This window comes from Psammomys obesus, unplaced genomic scaffold, assembly GCF_907164565.1.
Source record: "Psammomys obesus unplaced genomic scaffold, mPsaObe1.curated_primary_1811, whole genome shotgun sequence".
Taxonomy (NCBI): Eukaryota; Metazoa; Chordata; class Mammalia; order Rodentia; family Muridae; genus Psammomys; species Psammomys obesus.
This window is the reverse complement of record NW_026591597.1, coordinates 3011311-3027825: the sequence shown is the minus strand read 5'-3', so window position 1 is coordinate 3027825 and position 16515 is coordinate 3011311. Positions and strand designations below refer to the sequence as shown.

The following is a 16515-nucleotide window of genomic DNA, read 5'->3' as shown; positions in this document are numbered from 1 at the left end:
TTATTGGGGAAAATGAGGTAGAGTGTTTTTCATAGTTGTGTTACTATACAGTTTGGATATCGAGGTAATTCTTGCTTCATAAATTGAATTTTATAGTATTCCTTCCTTTTCTTCTTTAAGATGGTTGGGGAGATTTATTATTTGATAAATTTTGTTAACAATTGCTAGAATTTAGCAAAGAAATCATCTAGCCCTAGACTTTTGTTGCTATGAGACTGTTAATGCTTCAATTTCACTGCTCTTGATAGATCTGTTTGTGTTGTTTGTAACTTGTTGATTTGATTTTAGTAGGTCACAAGTGTCTAAAAATCTATTTCTTCTGGATTTACAGTTTAGTAGTTTATAAGTTTTTTAATATTGCTGAATGATTTTCTGAATTTCATTAGTATCTACTATAATGTCACGTTATCACCTCTAATTTTCTTGATATTTGGTCTTTTATTTTGGTTAGTTTGAGCAAAGATTTATCAATCTTATTTATCTTTTCCAAGAGCAAATTATGCTTCATTTATTTAGTCTCTTCTTCATTAATCTCTCCGTGGTCTTTATTTTTTTTCTCTATCTATTAATTTGGATTTGTCTGTGTGATATGACAGTTTATAGCTCTGAGTGCTTACCTAAAATAATCTAGAGAATTCAAATAAATAATTTAATAATATACATCAATGACTTAGAAAAATTAAAAAAAAGTCAAAATCAAAGTATTTTCAGCTTCTGTAGATTTCTTCTGCTGCTGACACTGGCTCATGGATTGTACGCTGGAATTCTCTGATATGTAGATAGTACAAAAAAAATCACTGTTTTATATATGCTTGTGTTCTCTTCCATTTACAAATGTATTCTCTTTGGGGTTGGGCTGTGAATAGTCATAAACTAATGAGAATCTTTCAAAAAAGAACCTAGACGTGGGATGGAAACTGCATTACTGAGGCATTTGAATAAGGCGGAGAACAGAAAGCTATGTGTGCCAGAGTCTATCTTATTGCTTCTTTAAATCTTTTGTAAGATTTGATGATGATGATTTTTAGATTGCATTTTTGCAGTGGGAGAGATGGCTTAGACTTTTGCAGAGGAAACAAGCTCCCGTAGGTCCTGCTAGGAGACATGCAAACCAAAAGAATATGCGATCTTTACTGAGGGTACTTTGGCCAACAGCTACTTTTGGTTTTTTCCTAAAAAATACATTGTGTGTGTATGTGTGTGCAAGAGTATACATGTGGAGGTCACATGACAATTTTCAGGGCTTGATTCTCCTTTTACTATGGATTCTGGGGATTGAATTCGTGTCATCATGTTTGTCCCTGGCACCAATATTGAGCACTGGAGTGCATATGATGTACAGATGGAAAATCAGAAACACACACATACTTATAAACTTTTAAAATTAAAGGAATGCTTTTAATAAACTGTCCTAGCCTGCTTAATAACATGTTTTAAAGAATATCATTTTACACATTAAAATAGATACAATATATTTTTTTTTGTACAAAAAGAAACTAAACATATCAACATTCAAAATGTGCACGAAAATCTTTACCAGCGTCAGAGGGAAATATGGGCAATTTTTTTCTCTAATTTGGACCTGTGGAGTAATTATAACTAAAGCTGTAGATAGAAAAACAGAGAGATAAATTCACCTTGAGATGAGTCAAAAGACCAATTGCAAAAGGAACGTATTCTCAACATACTACAGAAAAAGTTCAATATCCTTAAAAGATAAAAACTTTAGGAAAAAAACAAATGATAATACTGTTAAAACGGGCAAAGAAAATAAATACAAAGTGTATTAAATGATGTAAACATGGGGACTGGATGTGTGAAAAGTCATTTAGCTTCACCTGCTAGTGACAACTCGTTGAGATGTTACTTCTCATTATTCAGACTGATGAAATTCAAAGCTTGACAATACAGTTTGCTCTGTGGGGTGTGGGGAAACAGGCCCCCACAGACTCTGCTAAGAGGAATGCAAAACAAAAGAATACAGTCTTTACTGAGGCAACGTGAGCATCAGCTACTTTCTCTGTTAAAAAATGATGTCTGTGTGTGTGTGTGTGTACTATAATGTACAAATATATGGAAGTCACATGGCAACTTTTAGGGCTTGATTCTCTCCTTCTGCCATGGATTTGGGGAATTGAAGTCATGTCCACAGGTTTGGTGGCAAGCTCTGTTACCTGCTGAGCTGTTTTGTTGGCCTGACATTAATGACTACAGCAAAATGTCTCCCTTAATCCAGCAATCCCAGTTTTAGGAATTTATGCTGAAGATATAACCCCAATAGGTGGACAAGTACACCATTCTACACATTCCAATGACATCCGGAGGAAACTACTGGAACGCTTGAGCATAAGACCCTTGCTAAATCAATGTATGCGCTGACAGTCATTATCTAGCTGTGAGTAAGCAGGGTAATGCAGAATGTGATCTCTGAGAAGTATTGTCAAATTAGAAAGAAGCTTTTTGCAAAGTACTCACATAATACTTTGTGTAAAAGACAGAAGGGGTAAGAAGAAAATATACATACAGTTACTTACACTTATAAAAAGAAGAAAAGGAAGAATAAGACGGAGAAATATTTTTGGCCAATAGCATATAGTAGGGACAGTGGAACAGAGCATTTCAGGGCACTGTGACACCTCTCTGAGCATACATCTTTTTATAAGTTTTGAACTCTACGTGTGTGTCAACTCTTTGAAACCCAACAAAGAACAAAAACAACAACAACAAAAAAAACTGCCAGCAGATGGTGGTTATATGGACATGTTTACTGTCATATAAATCATCAAACTATAAACTCACCATTAGTTCTCAGTATGTGTGTGAGATAAAAAAAAATTGTTATAAGAAGCCATTGATTCTGAACAACAAAATCTGGTACATTTCACATCAGATGTTGAGCCCCCTTTGAAACTGAAGCCAAACTAATTGTGATCCATATATACCAGATAAGGATATATCCTAAAGCCCTATATGATACCTATAAAAAAAAAGTATAATAATGAATTCGGCATGTACTCTACTTTTCCTACATACTCATTACATAGTATAATTTATCAATTATGTGCCATAAAAATCAATAATAAAATCAAACAATCATAATATCTATTATAATGTTTATTTATAACCTATTGATTATTTATGGAATTTTCCATGTAACAGTTTTGGACTGCAGTTGAAAGATAGAACTATGACCACAGGAAGGTGAAATGACAGATAAGGGACGACTGACCTCTTTCTTCAGTACAATATTCTGTAATTATGAGCTTACATTTTCGTATCTCTGGCTAGATTGAAACTTTTGGAAGGATATGGACCATACCTCATTTTTTTGCTAATTCCATAGTTCATTTTTGCTAATTACGTGAAAATTGTAATTTATCTAATGATTGCTTAAATAAAAAAGAGGCAGGAGGGGTCAGGAAAAATGACCCAGTGGTTAAAAGTGGTTACTGCTCTTGAAAAGGATCAGAGTTTACTTCCTAGCACCCACAGTGGGTGGCTCACAGATGCCTGTAACTCAAGCTTCAGGGGATCTGACACCCTCTTCTGGCCTCCATGAGCACCTGCACTACTCATACCTACATCTCCCTCTCTCTGTTTCTCTATCTCCTTCTCTCTATCACGCACACACACACAGAGAGAGAGAGATACAAAGATGACACACATTAAAAAAAAAAAAACACTATTGTCCTAATTTGGTAGACCCTTTTTCTATGTGCTGAAATCTCACACTGTACCTCCTGGAATATGTTCACTTATTGCACATTAGTCAAAAAGTATTATTTAGTCTCTTCCCTCGGTTCCTCCTTGTTGTTTAGCTTCTTTAGGACTACAGATTTTAGTAGGTTTATAACCTTATTCAGAAGTGCAAATAGGATAGTCAATGGAAGTAGGAGAGGACAAGGAACAGGACAGGAGCTTCCACAGGGCCCTCTGAAAGACTCTACCCATCAGGGTACTGAAGGAGATGCTAAGACTTATAGCTAAACTTTGGGCAGAGGACAGGGAATCTTATGGAAAAAGAGGGAGGGAAATCAAAAGACCTGGAGGGGAAAGGAGCTCCACAAGGAGACCAACAGGGTCAAAAAACCTGGGCCCAGAGGAGGTGGGGGGGGGGACCTGCAGAGACTGATACTCCAGCCAAGGACCATGCATGAAGAGGACCTAGACTCCCTATTCAAAGGAAGCCCATTGACTGCTCAGTTTCCAAGTGCATTTCCTAGTAAGGGGAACAGGGGCTGTCTCTGACGTCAAGTCAGTGGCTGGCTTTTTGATCACCTCTCCCTGGAGGGTGCATTCTTACCAGGTGATAGAGGAAGATAATGCAGCCAGCCCTGACAAGACCTGACAGGCTAGGGTCAGATAGAAGGGAAGAAGTTCCGCACCTATCAGTGGACTAGGGAGGGGCATAGGGAGAAAAGAGGGAGGGCAAGTGGGACTGGGAGGAGATAAGGGGGGGCTACAGATAGGATACAAAGTGAATAAATTGTAATAAATCATAAATAATTAATTATTAATAACTAATAAATAATTTTTTAAATGTATTATTTAATTAAAATGCACAGGTAGATTTGTAAGACAAAAGAAAATATTTGAATAGTTCTTTTAAATAAAGAGCACAATTTCAAATGTTTCTTTGGCATCATTTATGTGCTTGTTTAACCCTAATTCTAGACCCTGAAAATCTGGGTTGAGTACTGTGAGGTTCTCGGAGCAGATATGGAATGGTTCTTGGCTGTGAAAGTGAAGCTCTTACCTGGCAGAAGAAGTTCTACCAATTGAGATCCTTCTCATTTCTACTTTATAATTTGAGAGCTGTCCCCACACCTCATTCTGGAGATCTATTTAGGCCTTATTGCTTATGTCCCCTGGATTACTCCAACAAAAACAAAGATAAGGGTAAATTCTAAACCCATGAATAACATATCCAATATAAGAAAATTCCAATCATTATGTCATTGTTTTTAACAGCTGAGTAATACTCCATTGTGTAAATGTACCACATTTTCTGTCCTTTCTTTGGTTGAGGGACATTTAGGTTTTATTTTTTCCAGTTTCTGACTATTACGGATAAAATTGCTTTGAACATAGTTGAGCAGGTGCCCTTGTGATAGGATGGAGCATCTTTTGGGCATGTGCCCAGGATTGCTATAGCTGTGTCTTGAGGTAGATCGATTTCCAATTTTCTGAGAAACTCTTTTGCTCACTTGGTCACAAAGCAAGCCTCAACAAACTATTGTGGGACCCTCTTTTCCCTCTACTGGATTGCCTTGTCCATCCTTGATGTGATGGTATGTGTCTGGTTTTATTGTGGATTGCTATGCGGTGTTTGTTGATGCCTGGTGGGCGGGAGGTGGTCTGTGGGAGATGGGGAGTGGGGGCAGAGGCTGGGGGAGGGAGGGGGGGGAACCGCAGTCATGTTGTAATGTATGAGAAAAGAACAAAAAATATTTTTAAAAATCTTGTACCAATTTTCCCATGCAACTTTCCAACCTGATGCTGCAGAAAGCAGAAAAAAAAAAAAAGTATTATGAATTAATGAAGACTTCTTTAGAAACCAGACCTACAAAGTGTGTTCCAAATTCTTTTAAAAAGAACCAAATTTATCATTAAACCTTGGAATAATCCTGTAACTCTGACATGAGGCTTAGTGAGAGAGCCCAGTCTTTAATTGTTCCCACAATTTGTGTGCATTGCTGAACCCTGATGTGGAAGAATGTGGCTGTGATAACTTTGATCACAGGTTTGAGACATTACATACCTTCATGAACAGAAATGGTTAAGCTATTCTAGTAAACTAATAATAAGTACAGGAATGTAAGAATGGGACTAACCATGGAAAAATAACTCAAAAAAATTCCCTGAGGCTAAAGCATAAAGCAAATTGGTATGTATTTTTTTTTAAAAAAAGTAATAAATTGTAGCTATTTACATTCCTACTCTGATGGCACTGCCTGTGTTTTCTGAAGGATGGCTTCTTTGCTAGGGATTATTAACTTGAGAGAGGATAACTAACAACAAATGATATTTTAATGACTGGAAGAAAAAAAGTGTTACATTTATTGTAATTTCACTGAAGAAAAACACATCTTGGGAGTGACTTAATCTTACTTTAAAAGGTCTGCTGTGTTTTGAAACAGTGACACATTTTAGGAAAAGAAACAGTAATATATTTTCCCTTTCAAAAAATTAACAAACATTTAACATGATTTGGCTATGATATCATGGCACTATTCTGGTGACTAAAAGGGCAGGGAGAGGAATAAAATGCAACCTTTGATTTCAAGGCATTTATGGTCTTGTGAAGAATAATCTAAAATCACCTCTGTTTTCTATCAAGCTAATAACAGTAAACAAAGACATAATCTCCTTAGGTCCACAGTCACTGGCCTTTTAAACACTTGCTTTTAAAATCTTCTTAGTCAGGAAAAGAGAATCCTTCCCACAGATTTAGAACAGTAAACTAACTACCTTGCAGCCTTGAAAGAGTGTAACTAACAGTAGGAAACACTGGAGAACTGACTGATGAGATAAAACACTTTTTTAAAAATAAATAAATAAATTTATTTATTTGTTTGTTTGTTTATTTATTACAAGTTATTCACCTTGTATCCAGGCTATAGCTTTCTCCCTCATCTCCACCCAGTCTCAACCTCCCTCCCTCTTCTCCCCCTCTGTCCCTTCCCCTAGTCCACTGATAGGGGAGGACCTCCTCCCCTTCTACTTGCCACTAACCTATCAGGTCTCACCAAGACTGGCTTCATTGTCTTCCTCTGTGGCCTGGCAAGGCTGTACCTTCCAGGGGGAGGTGATCAAAAAGCCAGCCACTGAGTTCATGTCAGAGACAGCACCTGGTCCCCTGACTAGAGATCCTACTTGAAAACTGAGCAGCCTATAGGCTACATCTGAGCAGGGCATCTAGGTCCTCTCCATGATGGACCTTAGTTAAAGTATCAGTCTCTGAAAGGCCCCTCTGGCCCAGGTTTGGGGCTCTGTTCGTCTTCTTTTTTTTTAATATCATTTTTTATTTATTACAATTTATTCACTTTGTATCCCAGTGGTACCCCCCACCCTTGTCCTTTCCCAATCCCGCCCTCTCCCCTCCCTCATCTCCTCTCATGTCCCTTCTCCAGTCTTCTTATAGAACGCCTGTCCCCTCCAGGTCTTTCTATCTCCCCTTCTTCCATAAGATTCCCTGCACTCTGCCCAAAATTTGGCTATGAGTCTTGGCATCTGCTTTGATACTCTGCTATGATAGGTAGAGTCTTTCAGAGGCCCTCTATGGTAGGCTCCTGTCCTGTTTCCTGTCTTCTCCCACTTTGGGATGTCTATCCTGTTTGCCTTCTGAATGAGAATTAATCATCTTCTCTAGGGCCCTCCTTGTTGTTTAGCCTTTTTAGGACTATAGATTTTAGTGTGTTTATCCTATATTATATGTCTAATATCCACTTATAAGTGAGTATATATCATGTATGTCTTTCTGCTTCTGGGTTACCTCACTCAGGATGATCTTTTCTAGTTCCCACCATTTGCCTGCAAATTTCATGATTTCCTTATTTTGTTGTTTTTCTTGTTTTGTTTTGTCAGTAGACCCCAAAAGACCACTACCGGGAGTCGAGTCCATTGCAGAACACATGAGGATCTTTTTATTACAAGCTGCATCTTGGGCTCACACTCACTGCTGAAGCCCCATGCTCAGGTTAGTTGGGTGATTTAAATATATGTGGTGATGATGTTTTGTGTGTGCAGAAATGTCAGTCAATATCTATGTTAACTGCTTCTACAAGCAAATTCCAGTTAAATTTCCAGTTATCATGGTATTAAAAAAAAAAAAAAGAGTTGAAAAAAAAAAAAGAGTCTGGTTCCTGCTAGCATGCCCAAAGCAGGGAGATTCCTGCCTGGCAAACAAATGTTGGTCGAAACACAAAAGGGATGTTGTATTTTGAATTGATGGGCTATAGGAAGGCCCCCAAACCTTTAATGGTCTGGCTTCCCTTCCTAGGAGAGAGGGGCCAGTTTCCTAGCAACAGTATCTCTAGTGGGTGGGGAAAGAATGCAGTAAGGCTAGTTCTTCCCCTCAGGGCATTGAGGCTAGTTCTTCCCTGAAGGTGGCTGGACATACCTCCACTTGGCTGGCCTTGGTTCAGGCTTGTGCTTTAAACTTTAAAATAATAGCCACTAATTTTTAATCTGTTGGTCTCTCAGTTTTTAATTGCTGAGTAGCATTGCATTGTGTGAGATCAAACACTTTCAATCCCCTAGAAATGTGACAAGACTGTGGTTTTATATACCTACAAATCAAACACTGACTTTGCAAAGGGTTGTCATAATGCAAAACCCTAAAGACATTTTCAATTTGATCAAAAGAATCTTTGGCTTTTACTATAATGGGCGGAGAATCTATTGCACAGTCTCATTGTTCAGAGAATTACAAGGAATGACGGAAGTATAGAATCTGAAAATAGAAGGCACATCTGGTGACTAGAGATCATCAGTGCCAAAGGTTTCTTGAAACAGGTAGCATTTAACCTGAGTCTTGAAGGATATGGGTAGTTGACAGAAGTAAATATATGAAGCCCTGAAATTCTTGGGAAGCTTGTAAAGGGAAACACCATTTCTCCTTTGACATTTTAAGAGAGGATGAAACAAAGAAATGTTGCAAATGGTCCTCAGAGGGTTCATTCAGTAAGCAAGGAAGAGAAGGTGGAGTGTAAAGATATTGTGAAATCAGGGCTTTGGAAAGCTCATTCTGAAAGCACAGTGTACTGAACTGAAGAGAAGCAGGACAACCATCAGACCTCATTTTGCCCTCCTCAGTAAATGGCCTCTTGATGGCATTCCCCAAATATTTCAATTGATCGCAGCATGTCCACCACAGTCAGGAATCTGTAGAAACTAGACAAATAGAGAAATAATCCATTGTTTCCAAGGAACTTAATTGTTTTTTTTTTTACTAGAAATACATGAACCGATGGCTTGGGGCTGAAAACTAATCAAGGTTCATTTCAGGAAAGGATTTTCATTTTCTTTCTGCAGAATACCAATAGGCAGGACCAAGTTTGAAGAATGAATAGAAAATATGATAAATTTCATGAAAACAAGCATTTCTCTCTAATCTTTGTTTCTCTTTACTTTTCTTATATCTTCTTTTTTTATCTCCACATTGACCTTATTTTTAATAAACTTTATTATAGAAATATTATATGAGAAAAGAATCTATTTTCAAGAAAAATGACTTGCAAATAAATGCACCACACACCAAAATCATCCAGACGCAGGGTCTATAGAATATATTGAACTCATATACTGCTAGAATTGGCGTTCATCACTGAAGCTATCAAGCTTCACATTAAATATTGTACTTTTAGTATAAAATATAGTTTATGTACTTATCAACCAAAACACAAATGGCAGAATTAGAAGTAGAAAACCAGTTAGCTTTATTTTCTCTATCATAACTCGTGCCCATTATTTGAATTCACATTGGCCTTATTGGCTTATTTCTGCTAAGAATCAAACAATCTCTAGGAAAACAGAATGGTTCAGCCAAACATCATATCTGACTATCCCCCAAAAGTAACAGAAATCCGAACAGGACCTCATTATCATATATACCTCCAAATGCAGGCAGCAACCTCTCTACATGAACGTCAAAGTTCCTAAGCCAAACTTTGGGCAGACTGCAAGGAATCTTTTGAAAGAAGGGGAAGATACAAAGACATGAAGAGGACAGAAGCTCCACAAAGAAAGCAACAGAACCAAAAAAATCTGGGCAGAGGGGTCTTTTCTGAGACTGATACTGCAAACAAGGACCATGCATGGAGATAACCTAGAACACCTGCACAGATGTAGCCCTTGGCAGCTCAGTATCCAAGAGGGTTCCCTAGTAAGGGGAACAGGGAATGTCTCTGACTTGAACTCAGGGGCTGGCTCTTTGATCACCTCCCCCTGATGGGGAAGCAGCCTTACAAGGCCACAGAGGAAGACAATGTAGCCAGTCCTGATGAGACCTGATAGACTAGGGTCAGATTGAAGGGGGGAGGAAGAACTCCCCTATCACTGAACTGGGGGAGGGGCATAGGAGAAAAAGAGGAATGGAGGGTGGGATTGGGAGAGGAAGAAGAAGGGGGATACAAAGTGAATAAACTAAAATAGATAGATAGATAGATAGATAGATAGATAGATAGATAGATAGATAGATAAATTTTTTAAAAGTTCCTAAGCCACACCCAGCATTCATTTTGCTTGTCATTCAAAATGATAGTGCCTTGGCAAGCAAAGACTGGAATTTGGAAAAAGAAAAGGACTTTTTACTGGAAAGTGCTTTGGAGTGTCTTTAGTTTCACAGTGCTGTGAATGACCTGAGTTCATCCTCACCTAGGACTCAAGAGGGTAGAGGATAACCATATCTAAGCCTATAGCTAGAGACCCAAACATAGTACATTAGACTACTTGCCCGGGTGAGAGGTCAAAGAAAATAACACATTTTACAAAACTTGATTTGGATGGGAATTCGTAAAGGCATTTTTCCTCTCTTTATTTTCTTCTTGTCACTTTCTTCTTGTAGCTGGCTGCTGAGAAGAAGTTTCTAACTCTTTGCAACTGTAAAACCAGTAGCTACACACCTTGGCTGATCCTTCCATGGACTGTTTCTAAGCTAGTTTCTAAACTAGGATTTGGAATATGACATGACAATTCAATCTAATATTTTTTGTTCCCATCTCTATAAACTAAAAGTATTTCTATCACATCTTTTTTTATATAAATATTTTTCTAGTTTGTATTTTCATTGATATGTTAATTGGACATGTTGAAAGGATTTAGTACATTTTCATTACATGCACATACCATGGACGAATCAAATCCAGCCTCCCATTCTCCGTCTGCCCCTTACAATCTCTAAGGAACACTATTCTGCAGTCAGGTCTGTATTTTTCAGCTTTCATATGTGAGCCAGACTATGTGGTATTTGCCGTTCAGTGTCTGGCTTATTTCACTAAGCACAATGCCCTCTAGTTCAATATATTGAAAATGACAAGATTTCATTCTTCTTTAGATTAAGTAGTACTTTACTGTATGTGGGGATCAGGAACAGGGGGAAGAGGGATGAATGGCCACAGAGCCCACGCAGAAGTCCGGGAATCAGACGCAAACGTGCAGAACTAACTTTGTTGTACAGTGTAACCATCTTTAAAGGATTGGAGGGCCAATCAGACCATCCCAAGCTAGGCTCAAGCACCAGTAACAATCAATCAGGTCGGTGCAACTATAAGGAAATGTGGGAGATGTGGGAGATGTGGGGGGGACGACAAGGTCACCTTAGAAGGCATCTATAAATAAGGAAAAAGCAGTCATCGCCCTAGCCTGGGATCCATTTTGAGACATCACTAGTGTGTTAGGAGTCCCCAGTGGATCAACACTGATTGCGGGGATCACGACCTTAAGGGGAGCCATAGGAGTCATTGATGCTTCACTTGACATTCCCCCTGGGCCTCCAAAAGGCTTATCTCGACATTCTTTACAGCTATGTGTATATATCGTGTTTTCTTCACCCATTTATCTATTCATGGGGACCTTGGTTAATGCCATAACTATTCTATATAGTGCCCCCCAAATCATGTGCATGCAGATAGCTCTTTTGTGTGTTGACTTGCCAAATGCAAGTGGATATGCATCGAAAGGCAAGGAAACTAGATTACGTAGCGTATCTATTTTCAGTTTCTTGAAGAATGATCTTACTGTTCTCTACAATGACTGTGCTACTTTGCCTTCCTTATGATAGTGTATGGAAGTTCCTGTTTCTCCATATGGTTGTCATTATTTGTCACCTTTATCATTTTCACATTAGGTGTTCTAACCAGGATGATATACTGTCTTACAGTTTTTGGTTCACATTTCTCTGTTTGGTAAACCTATTGAGTATTATATGTTTATTGCGTGGGTCAATGTATTAAGTATTCCCGCTCTAGGTTCTTATGGAAATTCTAGATTCTTTATCTTTATGTCTGATTTCTTTGGACATAATAATTGTTATCTTCAGTCATGCTCACAGGCCCTTGCAGTATTGTGCCTATTAATATTGCCACGTGGAAAGGCAAGAGGATTCACAAGACAGATGAAGTGCCTCCTTTACTGGGGGCTATATAAGCAGTTAACAGTTGCTGAGAAGGAGAAAGTCTTTGGTGTTGTCTTCATCACTGCTCTATTTCTGTAAAGAGACCATGACCAAGGCAACTCTTCTAAAAAAAAACATTTAAATGGAAGCTTGCTTACAGTTTCAGAAGTTCAGTCCATTATTTTCAAGGCAGGAAGCCTAGCAACACTGGAGCAGTTACTGAGAGCTGCCTCCTGATCCATAAAAGCTGCCTGGCTTGAGCTTTTGAAATCTCAAAGCTTACCTCTAATGGCACACTTCCTCCAAGAAGGCCACACCCCCTAATTATTTTAATTCTATCAAAGAGCTCCACTCTGTGGAGTGTAAGCATTCAAATATATGAGCCTGTGGGGACCACTCTTACTCAAACCATCACTGGTGCAGCCCATTCTTCTGTAAGTAACTCTTCAGCTGTGTTGGATAGAATCATTTCTTTGGTCTATCATTGCTTTATTCTCTCAGGTGAATAGAAATAAATTGTTCATAAATCACTTAATGGGCTTACACTTAGTGCTTTGGTTCATCTTGAGTTTATGTTTTCCCTGGCAGGTATCTTGGAAATGTGGCATCTTAATAATATTTTATTGTGATAAGAATCTTTTCTGATGATATGTAGAGTTATATAAGGCACAGGAGGATTTCCCAAGATTGAAGAAGCCGTCTATCATTATTTCATTAAGGAGATTTTCTACACCCTTAGCTTTTTCACTTCCTAGTATTCCAAATGGAGGTTTTCCCCTTTAGTTCTTAGTCAATTTTTTCCTTTTTCTTTGCCTGTCTCATAATAGATACAGCATGTCAGTCACTATAAAAAGAAACAAAAAATTAAGTGAATATCAACTCATTCAAAGGACAGTATTTTTTCCTCTTCAGTCCCCTGATGTGAAAACTTGTATGGATTTATCATCTAATCTTTAGTTGAAGTGAATTTAGAATTTGCTGCAGCTGAAGGTTAAAAAATTCGCCCATCTCATCAAAAGCTTTGAAGGCAAGGTCAGCGTTGCTTGCATCAGTGCCACAGGCTAGCAACAGTCTCAAGATTTCTCTGTAGCCTACGTTTCAGCTTCCAGCTTTCCAAAGAGTGGTGGACCTTTCCTCTTTCTTCTTTTCTGCACAGGAATATGCCAGTGAGGCACTATACTGTTCCAGTTGCTTTTCAGTCCCATAAATACTTTTTGTGCCTTGTAAAAATCGATCTCGTGTGTTAGCCTGCTACTAGCCTTCAGGAGAGAGATACTGAACATTTAGTGAAGGCCCCATATCACGCAAAGGTCCCTCCTGGGTTTCCTGCTGCACCTCAATACTTGCCACATTAACCCTGGGCACCTGGCAAAGGTCATGTGAGAGAAGGTTAGAAAATAAAGGCAGGCTTGCTTCAGCTTGGAAAATGAAGTCTTAATTCTCCTGCTCAGTCCTAAGAAGACTGTTAAAAATGGGTCTTATTTCTCCTAACACCCTCTGTGACTTGTTTGGGTCATTTTCTTTCCGTGCCTTGTATAAGGCAGCAGCCATGGCTGAGCTCTGCCCTGGGAGTTTAGGTTTCCTGTCCTTACCACTGGTAGAATTCTCTTAGAAGTGGACCCCTATCTTACCTGGCTCTGTCTCACTGTCAGGAAATGAGAAAAAGTCTTATCATTTTCTACATTCCAAAAGCAAAATACTATAAAATAAAATTGAAAGCCAGTGGCCTTGTTCCCTGACTGTGTGTTATACATTTATTTCTCTCTGTACATGATGATTCAACTGACTTTGGAAAGAAATATTAATCTCCCTGTGCATTATTCCTATAAGTTTGATTCTTTCCCAATGCTGTGTTCAGTGTATATTTATTTATACCTTCCTCATTCTTTTGAACATTTGAATAGTATTCCAACAACTTGGTTACACTATCTTTTACTCAAGCAGTTGGTTTTTAGCAATGGATATTTAGTTAAGCATATACCACAAGTAGCATAGGCATGGAAAGTCTAACTAAGGTGTTGAGATTTGAAGACATCCCTGAGGTTTAATTCTCTAGGAAAAAAAAAAAAAAAACACTGTTTGAAAATTCTTGCCATCTTTTGAAAGCCTGGGGTAAGTACAGCCTAATATCTCATATCATCCAAGTAGCAGAAATGAAATTTAAACAAAATCTATGCAATATCAATACAAATCTGCCTTTAACCATTATGCTATTCTATCTTGGTGTGTGTGTGTGTGTGTGTGTGTGTAAGTTATTCTCATTGTTCCTCTGGACTATCCATCAGCATCAGCTACAGAATATTTAAGAGAAATCTGCAGTGTAGATAAGGGATTAAAGAGATCTCTGAGCTAAAAAGAAAAACCCAGCTCAGAGTTTCGTGTATTGAAATTTGGCTCAATTCCTAACGAATTTAGATTATGAGAAGTCCACAGGGTTTTCTCTGTGGATAACCAATCAATATAAGTACAAAGGGAGGCTGAGATTAATTTTGAGCTAGATAGCATGCTTGAGAAAGCAAAACAATTTTTCAAAGCTCAAAAAGACCCTAGGCCTATTTGACCTGATGTCATGATAATAAATTCATTGCATGCAGAAAACACATGTTCATTCCACAAATTTTCATTGGGCATTTCACTTCCAAAGCATCACATTCATTATCACAATGCCTACATAAACACAACGTGATTGGAAAAAGCAAGATACAAACACTTGCATTTGGAAAAAAACTTTCCAAACTATGAAAGACTAAAGAAAACAATAAAATGTGTGCTACCAACTTCTAGTAGAAAAAGAACTAGCAGGAAATAATTTAAATGGCATTGATGAAAGGAACTTTCTAGAAGAAATCTTGTATTCTCTTTCAACACGTATTTGCTGAACAATATTACATTGTAACTATAAGTAGGTCTTGGGAACCTGAGGGATAGTTGGGTACTCCTAACCTCAAGCAGCACATAGCTGACTGGGGAAGATGTAAAAAGGTTAATAGCCACACACTTCATTCATGCAATAGCAACACGAGCAAAAGGATGAATAGAAATTCTGGAGGTTTGTTTTCTCTTCAGACTAGTCATGCAGCTGTATGAGTAGCTGCATATGTGACCTCTGGGATGTTAGAGTTCACAGTACAGAGAGAAGGTGGCTTGCCCAAAGCTATGTTTGGACAAGCTGGGACCAAAACGGTACTCAACACCCCCATGCTAGTGCCTTGTTGAAATACACCCAAGACCTTTGTTAGGTATTTCCAAAAACCTGTTTCCTTCTTTGGCCTACAACTTTTCCCAGAAACAGTTGTAGCAACTGGTGGTTCTATGCCTGAGAGTCAGAGACTGTGATAAATATTTGTGAGCATGCCCAAGGACTTGCCAGAAGCCAAAGGAAATACAAACTGTTTGAAATAAACATTTTTATTGACGAATGTAACAGGGGGTACTTTTATGTAGACTATTTGCCATTAGAAAACACCTGCCACAAGGTCAGAACTGCCTGTGTTTACTGAAATCCCCCTTCCTGCCTTAGCAGAAATTCAAGTATACAGCTGTCATTTGTCTGAAAAGTCACTGTATGACATTCTGCTAAAGGACCTCTGGTGAAAACATTCTGCTAAAGGACCTCCAGTGAAAAACCACCATCTTTTCTAGAAATTGTTTAGCTCTCTTATTATGCATCAAATAATGAAAATAAGAAAACCAATATTCAGCCACAATTGTCTGAATTCTCCTTAGGATATATTCAGTAAATTACTGATATATAGAAGCTGAAAAAAAAAAAAAAACCCTACAAACCAAGTAAGAGTCCTAAACATATTTACTTTCTTCAAGCTAATGATTCCTCTTGTGAGAAGTTATCTAAAAAAGCATACGCAAATAAAGGGGGGGAAAAGAATTGAATTTAACATACTTTTCTAAGTGAACTGGTTATTATAGCAAAAATTATGCAAATAGTTAAACTACCATGCAGTGGAGGGATGCTAGTAAATTGGGTGAGTTTTAGAGCATGATTAAGCCCATTAACAAAATACTAATTAAATAGCTGAGTAGCTCCGTGAAGAATTGTTTAGTGTTATGCATGTTTTCTCTTTTGATGTTATGGCTGAAAGATGAAGTAAGAAGCTTATAGGAAAATTTGCCTGCATGCTGGGAAATGTACCTAGAGTGAAAAGTCAGCAAACACCCTTCTAAGAACTAAATAAGCACTTTAAACAATAATATTTTTTTAAAGTTTTGAAGACATTCTAAGGAGGGCCTGGGAAGATGGCTAAGTACTTGAATAATACTCTTGCAGATGACCCAATCTCTATTCCTACCACACATATCAGGCACTCACTTCTGCCTGTAACTCCAGCTAAAAGGCTTCCAGCGCCCTCTTCTGGCCTCCATGGACACTGCGCTCATTTGCA

At 38.1% G+C, this 16515-nt stretch overlaps 1 protein-coding gene across 4 annotated transcripts in view; it reads left to right on the top strand.

Annotated features, from left to right (window-relative positions):
• The window catches only part of Atp10b (ATPase phospholipid transporting 10B (putative)), a 328393-nt gene that overhangs the window by 80354 nt on the left and 231524 nt on the right, over positions 1 to 16515 (top strand). For 3 of the 4 annotated variants that reach the window (XM_055610684.1, XM_055610682.1, XM_055610687.1), the window contains exon 2: positions 7588 to 7699. The gene's annotated coding sequence lies outside the window, so the exon portion shown is untranslated. The remainder of the gene's footprint in view (positions 1 to 7587; positions 7700 to 16515) is intronic. The other variant, XM_055610683.1, reaches the window with a different exon arrangement.